The following is a 7,919-nucleotide window of genomic DNA, read 5'->3' on the forward strand; positions in this document are numbered from 1 at the left end:
ATATATATAATATATATATATATATATAGAAGTATATATGTATACGATAAATATATTGGCATTTCGAACGCATGTATTTCAAGTGGCGATATAACGCATAAGTGCGCCGTAACCTACTTTCCTCGGAGATCTTAAAGGAAAAACATTGTTTCAAATTTATGCCTGTATATATACTCGTACGCTTAAGTAAAACCACAGAAGAAGAACAGAAAAGAGAAAGAAAAAGAGATAATAATTCGCCAAGAGATAAGAAAAGAATATATACATTATATTAGTACAAGCGCCCGAGGAGATTGAGAAGTAAATGACATGATAATAATATTGAAAATATACACACCAAGCTTCAAATATTTTAAGGGAAAAGAATGAGTAATGATAATGCTAAAGGCAAGACAATTAATTTTTCAGGTATGTTCTGTGGTCTCGTCTCTCTTAAGACAAAGATCTTAAAAAATGTTGGTGTTATTGTCTCGATAGTTACTTCTTAAAATATACGATTATACTTATGCTTTATTAAGCTAAATTACTTATGACACGAATTTTCCTCACCGTGTACATTCTTAATGACGAACCGATTCTCCGCTTAAAACTTTCAGGTAAAACTTGGAACGCCTAATTACTAGCAAATAAATGCTGTTATTTACTTGAACGGTAATATTCTCCCTTCTCTTAAGGCGGCGAGCTGGCAGAAACGTTAGCACACCGGGCGAAATGCGAAGCGGTTTTTCGTCTGCCGTTACGTTCTGAGTTCAAATTCCGCTGAGGTCGACTTTGCCTTTCATCCTTTCGGGGTCGATTAAATAAGTAACAGTCACGCACTGGGGGTCGATATAATCGACTCAATCCGTGTGTCTGTCCTTGTTTGTCCCCTCTGTGTTTAGCCCTTTGTGGGTAGTAAAGAAATAGGTAATATTCTTCCTTCTCTTCGTGGACGCAACTGCTATAAATGTTGTTTTGAATACTGTCGAATACTCTGTCTTGCGGATGAGATTACCACTTGTGTGTTACAGAACATACGCATTATTTCTATTTACAACTAGCAGTATCGCCCGGCGTTGCTCGGGTTTGTAAGGGAAATAACTATATAAGCATTTTTAGAGAGTTACTTCCCTTATAGATGCCAATTCGGGCTTTCTTAGCCATTTCTGTTTTGGTGTCTTCAAGCCTTGAAGTCGTTGTTCTAAAAGAACGCTGGTCTCCTTGACAACGCTTTACGACGTTGATTTCCTTACACTGCCTTCCCCACAGCTTCACGAGGGAGGGAAGAAGGGGGAGAAGCAAACACAGGTGCAGGTGTTTGAGCGTGGACGCCAACTCCGCCGCCATCGACACACGAAAAATTATGCATTAAAATGGAATAAAAAATGATGTTAAATTATTTTTAAAATCGTAGACTCATCGTACACGCGCGCTAATAGCCAGACGGGCTCGATATGAATCACGACTATAAGATACCCAAATTTGGTTAAACTGCACCGCAAAATGTGGGAGTAGTTAGGAATCTAAATCGAAGGGGACAGACACTCACACAACTACAGTTTTATATATATAGATAACTGCTGTATGTATAAGACATAAGTTCATTTTCGCTTAAACAAACCCTCTTCAACTGTACAGAGCTATTTTCCACAACCATTGTCTGAATTGTGTTCGAGGAACAATTAATACTGTTGAAATATATTGACCAAACCTAAATCTATTTCTTTTTTATTATTGAAGACGTCGCACAGCATTCAATATTGTGATTTTTATAAATTGAAGACATTGTGTGCTCCGGGTGTTTGTACTGTCTGTCAAGTCATAACAAGGACCTGAGACAGACGGTACTTTACGCAGTGTGCATGCAATTCCAAGCAAAGCCGATTTTTGCAATATTCCGAGATTGTAGGGGTATTGCAAAGATTCCAGATGTTTCTTCAGGATTGGGTGGTATTGAACCCGATGCACCGATGACAACAGGGATAACCGTTATGCTTGACTATCACAGCTACCACATCTTGGCGATCTCATTTCTCAGGTCTCCATAAATTATCAGCCTCCTCTCTTCCTTTCATGATACGTCGATCGCCTGCAACTGCTATGTCAATTATTAGGCACTCTTGTTTGTCCCTGTTATTATTATTATTATTATTATTATTATTATTATTATTATTATTATTATTATTATTATCACTATCATCATTATTATTATTATTATTATTTATCATTATTATTATAATCATTATTATCATTATTATCACTATCATCATTATTATTATTATTATTATTATTATTATTAGTATTATTACTATTATTACTATTATTATTGTTGTTGTTGTTGTTGTTATTATTATTATTATTATTATAACCATTATTATCATTATTATCATTATCATTATTATTATTATTATTATTATTATTATTATTATTATTATTGTTGTTGTTGTTATTATTATTATTATTATTATTATTATTATTGTTGTTGTTGTTATTATTACTATTATTATTATTATCATCATCATCATCATCATTATTATTATTAATGTTGTTGCTGTTGTTATTGTTATTATATTTATATATGCTTTTATTTACAGATGTATGCATTTGTTTATACATTTAGTCATTCTTTTTCATTAATAACGGTCATCCATTTTAAGCCATGCATTATGGATGTATCTCCCTCTTGTGTACACTTATTATTCAACCGTATACGTGTATTATTTATATATCTATTTTTATTGGTTAATTCTATTTCTACTTCATTGAATCAGTTATAGATTATCTCTCTCACATAATCTCACTCATAACATTACCCCTTGGGTATCCACTTCGCTTATTAGATTTTAATCTGTAAATCAGCCTACACATAGAAAGATAGGCTTGTAAGCAACCTTGTCGAATTTTTAGCGCACACTTAGTGCAATTATAGTTGCATTATCTTTCGCTAATAATATTATTAACATTTCAGTTCCATTATCATCATCAGCATCAGCATCAGCAGCAGCAAGTGGAGGCGCAATGGCCCAGTGGTTATGGCAGCGGACTCGCGCTCGTAGGATTGCGGTTTCGATTCCCAGGCCGGGCGTTGTGTGTGTTTACTGAGCGAAAACACCTGAAGCTCCACGAGGCTCCGGCACGGAGTGGTGGCGACCCCTGTTGTACTCTTTCGCTCCAACTTTCTCTCACTCTTTCTTCCTGTTTCTTGTCCCCGACTTCCTACGCAACCGCTGAGCCTGGATACGCATTCATCCATCCGTCGATGCTCTCGGTGTCGGGGGTTGACCTGCCTTCTCTTCTGCGGGTCTTACAAATAGCAAAGGAACACGTTTCGGACTTCTCCCAAGGGACGAAGACCGCTTTGCTCAGCAAACAAACAAACAAACAAACAAGCAGCAGCAGCAACAGCAACAGCAGGTGTAGTGGAGGTGCAATGGCCCAGTGGTTAGGGCAACGGACACGCGTCGTAAGAACGCGGTTTCGATTCTCAGACCGGGCATTGTGAGTGTTTATTGAGCAAAAATACCTAAGCTCCCCGAGACTTTGGCGGTGGGGGGATCCCCGCTGTACTCTTTCACCACAACTTTCTCTCACTCTTTCTTCATTCTGCCACAAAGCAAAGGAACCATGGTGTAACCCACTATGGTGTGGTAAACTTTCAGACCCTAGTCTAGATTGCGAATCCTCTGAACCCCAAGATGGTTCAGCTCTCCACCCGTTAAAAGCCACCGTTTACGGAATGAGGATAACAACGTACCTTTCGCACCCGTGCAACCGCCAGTCTATCGCGTATGGTGGGTGGATCTTCAAGTTGCCATATGTATTCTTAGTAGCTTAGAGTAGACTCGTATTAGAGATTATTCTTTGTGGCTAATGGCGGGAGTCCTGATTGAAAGAAGAAGAAGAAGAAGACAGCAGCTGTAGCAGCAACATCGTCATTACTATCGTTGTTATATATTTTATATTCTAGCTTGATTTCGCGGCATTTTTGTAACTAACCGAGTCTCCACCTGAGTACTAAAGCAGGCAAGTATGTTATAACGATAGAAATTTTCTCAAGGGGTGGGCTGTTGGGGTGAGTGCATTCTTTTGGACATCATATATATTTGATTTTCCAGGTATTTTATCAATGAAGATTGAAGATTCTTCGTTATCCATGCCTAGTCTCCTCTTCCTCCTCCTCCTTCTCCTCCTCCTCCTCCTCCTCCTCATATTATTATTATTATTATTATTATTATTATTATCATTATTATTATTATTATTAAGGCGGCCAGCTGGCAGAATCGTTAGCACGCCGGGCGAAATACTTAGTGGTATTTCGTCTGTCTCTACGTTCTGAGCTCAAGTCTCGCCGAGGTCGACTTTGCCTTTTATCCTTTCGGTGTCGACGAAATAAGTACCAGTTCCACACTGGTGGTCGATAAAACAGACTAGCCGCCTCCTCCAACATTTCAGGCACTCTGAAGTCATCGTCAGTTACACGGTCACAGACACAAACAACAGAAACATAAAACATAAAAAAATACAAATATATTACTCTAAACGAATACATCAAATCCCCGCATAACACCCCTATTCACATTTAAAGAATAATAAATGAAGCCAAAAAAAAAAATAGAAAAGGATACATAGGCGCAGGAGCAGGAGTGGCTGTATGGTAAGTAGCTTGCTAACCAACCACATGGTTCCAGGTTCAGTCCCACTGCGTGGCATCTTGGGCAAGTGTCTTCTGCTATAGCCTCGGGCCGACCAAGGCCTTGTTAGTGGATTTGGTAGACGGAAACTGAAAGAAGCCCGTCGTATATATGTATGTATATATATATATATGTGTGTGTGTGTGTTTGTGTGTCTGTATTTGTCCCCCTAGCATTGCTTGACAACCGATGCTGATGTGTTTACGTCCCCATCATTTAGCGGCTCGGCAACGGAGACCGATAGAATAAGTACTGGGCTTACAAAAGAATCAGTCCCGGGGTCGATTTGCTCGACTAAAAGCGGTGCTCCAGCATGGCCACAGTCAAATGACTGAAACAAGTAAAAGAGGTAAAAACAATGAAAGCGAAATATCTCAAAGGATATTTTGCTTTCAGTTATCCAATTTCTTTCGTTGCTCTGGAAGTCTCTATTCTGCTCTTACTGATCTGTTTATGTTTTTATCCAGCACTGTTTTGATCTTTTTGTTTTAGATCTTGCAGTTCTTTCTGTCTCATGTCGTGGTTCCCTTCCAGTTCGTTCACCCTTCCTCTTCTATGCTATTGCTTGGGTCACTTTAGTCATCTCAAGCAACAGCAGATCACACTTTTTACTGTGCATGTTATGCTTAGCAACAATATATTATAGAAGGAGGCCAGAATCTGGGAACAAAGTTAGTGTAAAATTTGTAAAGTTACAGTTTTGTAAGCGTTTTAAAAAAATCAGATGTTTTCATGGTGACAATCTTTCGTAGTTCTGATGTTTTGGTGTTTCCTGGAATTTGGCCTTAAATTGTGGTATTTCCCCCATAGCAGCGATGATGACAGGTACAGCTGTTCTTATGTACCCCATTCTTGAGTTTTCTCTGTCGAAGTCCTTGTATTTACTTAACTTTTGAAGTGCTTTTTACAGAAGTGCTGTAGACTGCTGAGCCTGAGATATCTATCAGCAAACACGATTTTATCAACTTAATTTTTTACCACAGCATCCTAAGTTCCTCATGGTGATTAATATACTCATTTTAGGCTAACAGAGCATCCGAAACTAGACGGATCATTATAGTATTATTGTTGTTGTTACTACTACTACTACTACTACTACTACTACTACTACTACTACCACCACAACCATCACCACCACCACTACTACTGCTGTTACTACTACTACTACTACTACTACTACAACTACTACTACTACTACCACTATTACTACCACTACCACTACTACCACTATTACTAACACTACCACTAATACTACTACTACTATCACCACCAACAACAACACCACAACCACCACTACAACCACCACCACCACCACCACCAATTTTGGAAAGTGAGGGCAGAGCAATGCTCGAAATATTTTTTAGCTACGTCAATTTCAATCTCTTGAAACGGAGGTGTACAAAAGAATATTTTAGTCCAATCATTTAGCCAATGGTTCGTGTACGTACATCACACTTTCTGTAAATTTATTGCAGATAGTTTGCCTTGTAGCATAAATGTGTCTAGAAGTGAAGAACCGGATACGTAGAGTACGAATTAGTACGATGGAATCATATTTTATGAGATGATACAAATGTGAATTCTATGCAAGGTATACACGGTTTACAGCTGTGTAGGCAGGAAGTTTCATTTTAATGAAATTACGATTTAATTTTCTTCCATAAACTAACAGCAGGCTAAAATTACCATCTCATGTTAAAATATTTTTGTTTTAGGCATAATTACAAATCCTCTCTGTTCTTTCTCAGCATATTTATACATATATATGCGTACGTTGATACATTTATATATATATATATATATATTATATATATATATATATATACATGAGCATATACACTCACACACAAAATGCACGTATAACTGTATATATCATACATAGATATACATATACATATATATATATATATATACATTTATTTATAAGCATATATGTATATATATATATCCTTATATCTGTCTACCTACACACGCTTCTATCTATCTATCTATCTATCTATCTATCTATCTATCTCTATCTATCTATCTATCTATCAATCTATCAGTCTATCTATTGATGGTAGATAAATAATGAATTCTTTCTTTTTTCTTTTTTTCTTTATTTGTTACTTTCGTTCTTTCTTTCTATATATATATATATATATAAGGAGAGAGAGGAATTGTTAGAGATAGACACGCACATATACACATGTGCATATATATATCTAATATATGTACATTGACTCACACATATATACATATATGTATGTTTTCATTGAGTGTGTATGAGTGTGTGTCTCAGTGTGTTTAAGTTTACGCATGACTAGTTTTACATGTTTAAAAAATTTTGAAAGTATTTATGATTCTGCTTTGTTTTTCACTCCCCGGGTTTTCACGCAGAGTTCCGTTGGATAATCCCCAGCCCTACATACGCACACACATATAGACACATGCAGACATACACTCGCACACATGAATACACACACACAATATTCATGTCCATATAATAGCGGATATCTCTCCGAGAGTATGTACCTTTCATCTTCTACTTGTTTTAATCATTAGACTGTGGCCAAGCCGGGGCACCAACTCGGGTATAAAAATTATGTATGTACACTTATATTCATATTCGCACACATCTTCAGCCTACCTCCAAGAATTCATCAAGCTGGTTGAAATACCTGCATAGACCAGCCAGTTACCTTTAAATCTTTCTTAGTCATCTAACGTTACATTTGATAAAAGTATTATTAGATTCACTATTCCTGAAAACAAAGGACAGGCTGGTTATCATTGGAATGCTTTTAATGATGTATCAGCTCAATCAACAGCGACTTGGGGCTAAACGGCAAACATAACCTACATGCGAAAACTTATATAATTACATCAAGAACATTATTTGAATTTTTACTTTTTTATAACACAGTTAATATACATTTCGTTGGTTGAGAAAACGCAATTTAGAACCGTGTCAATTTACTGCTTCTGAAGACATCAAAGAAGATACATTTGGCAGAGATCTGTTGCTCTATGCCTATGAATGTCTTCAAAGAATGTAAATGCTATCGAAACGCTGATGTAATGTTGGACAATTTAATTGTCTTTTTGTTTTTCTTGGCAATAATTGCAATTAGTAACATTCTGACTGAAATTGTAAAATACTAAAACAATACGCATTACATCATAGATTTCTACTTTGGTTATAATCTTGAATAAGAGTCAAAGCTTTTAGTTTTGGAGAAATTGTTAGAAGTTCTATCTGTTTCGTTT

Source organism: Octopus sinensis, linkage group LG13, assembly GCF_006345805.1.
Source record: "Octopus sinensis linkage group LG13, ASM634580v1, whole genome shotgun sequence".
Taxonomy (NCBI): Eukaryota; Metazoa; Mollusca; class Cephalopoda; order Octopoda; family Octopodidae; genus Octopus; species Octopus sinensis.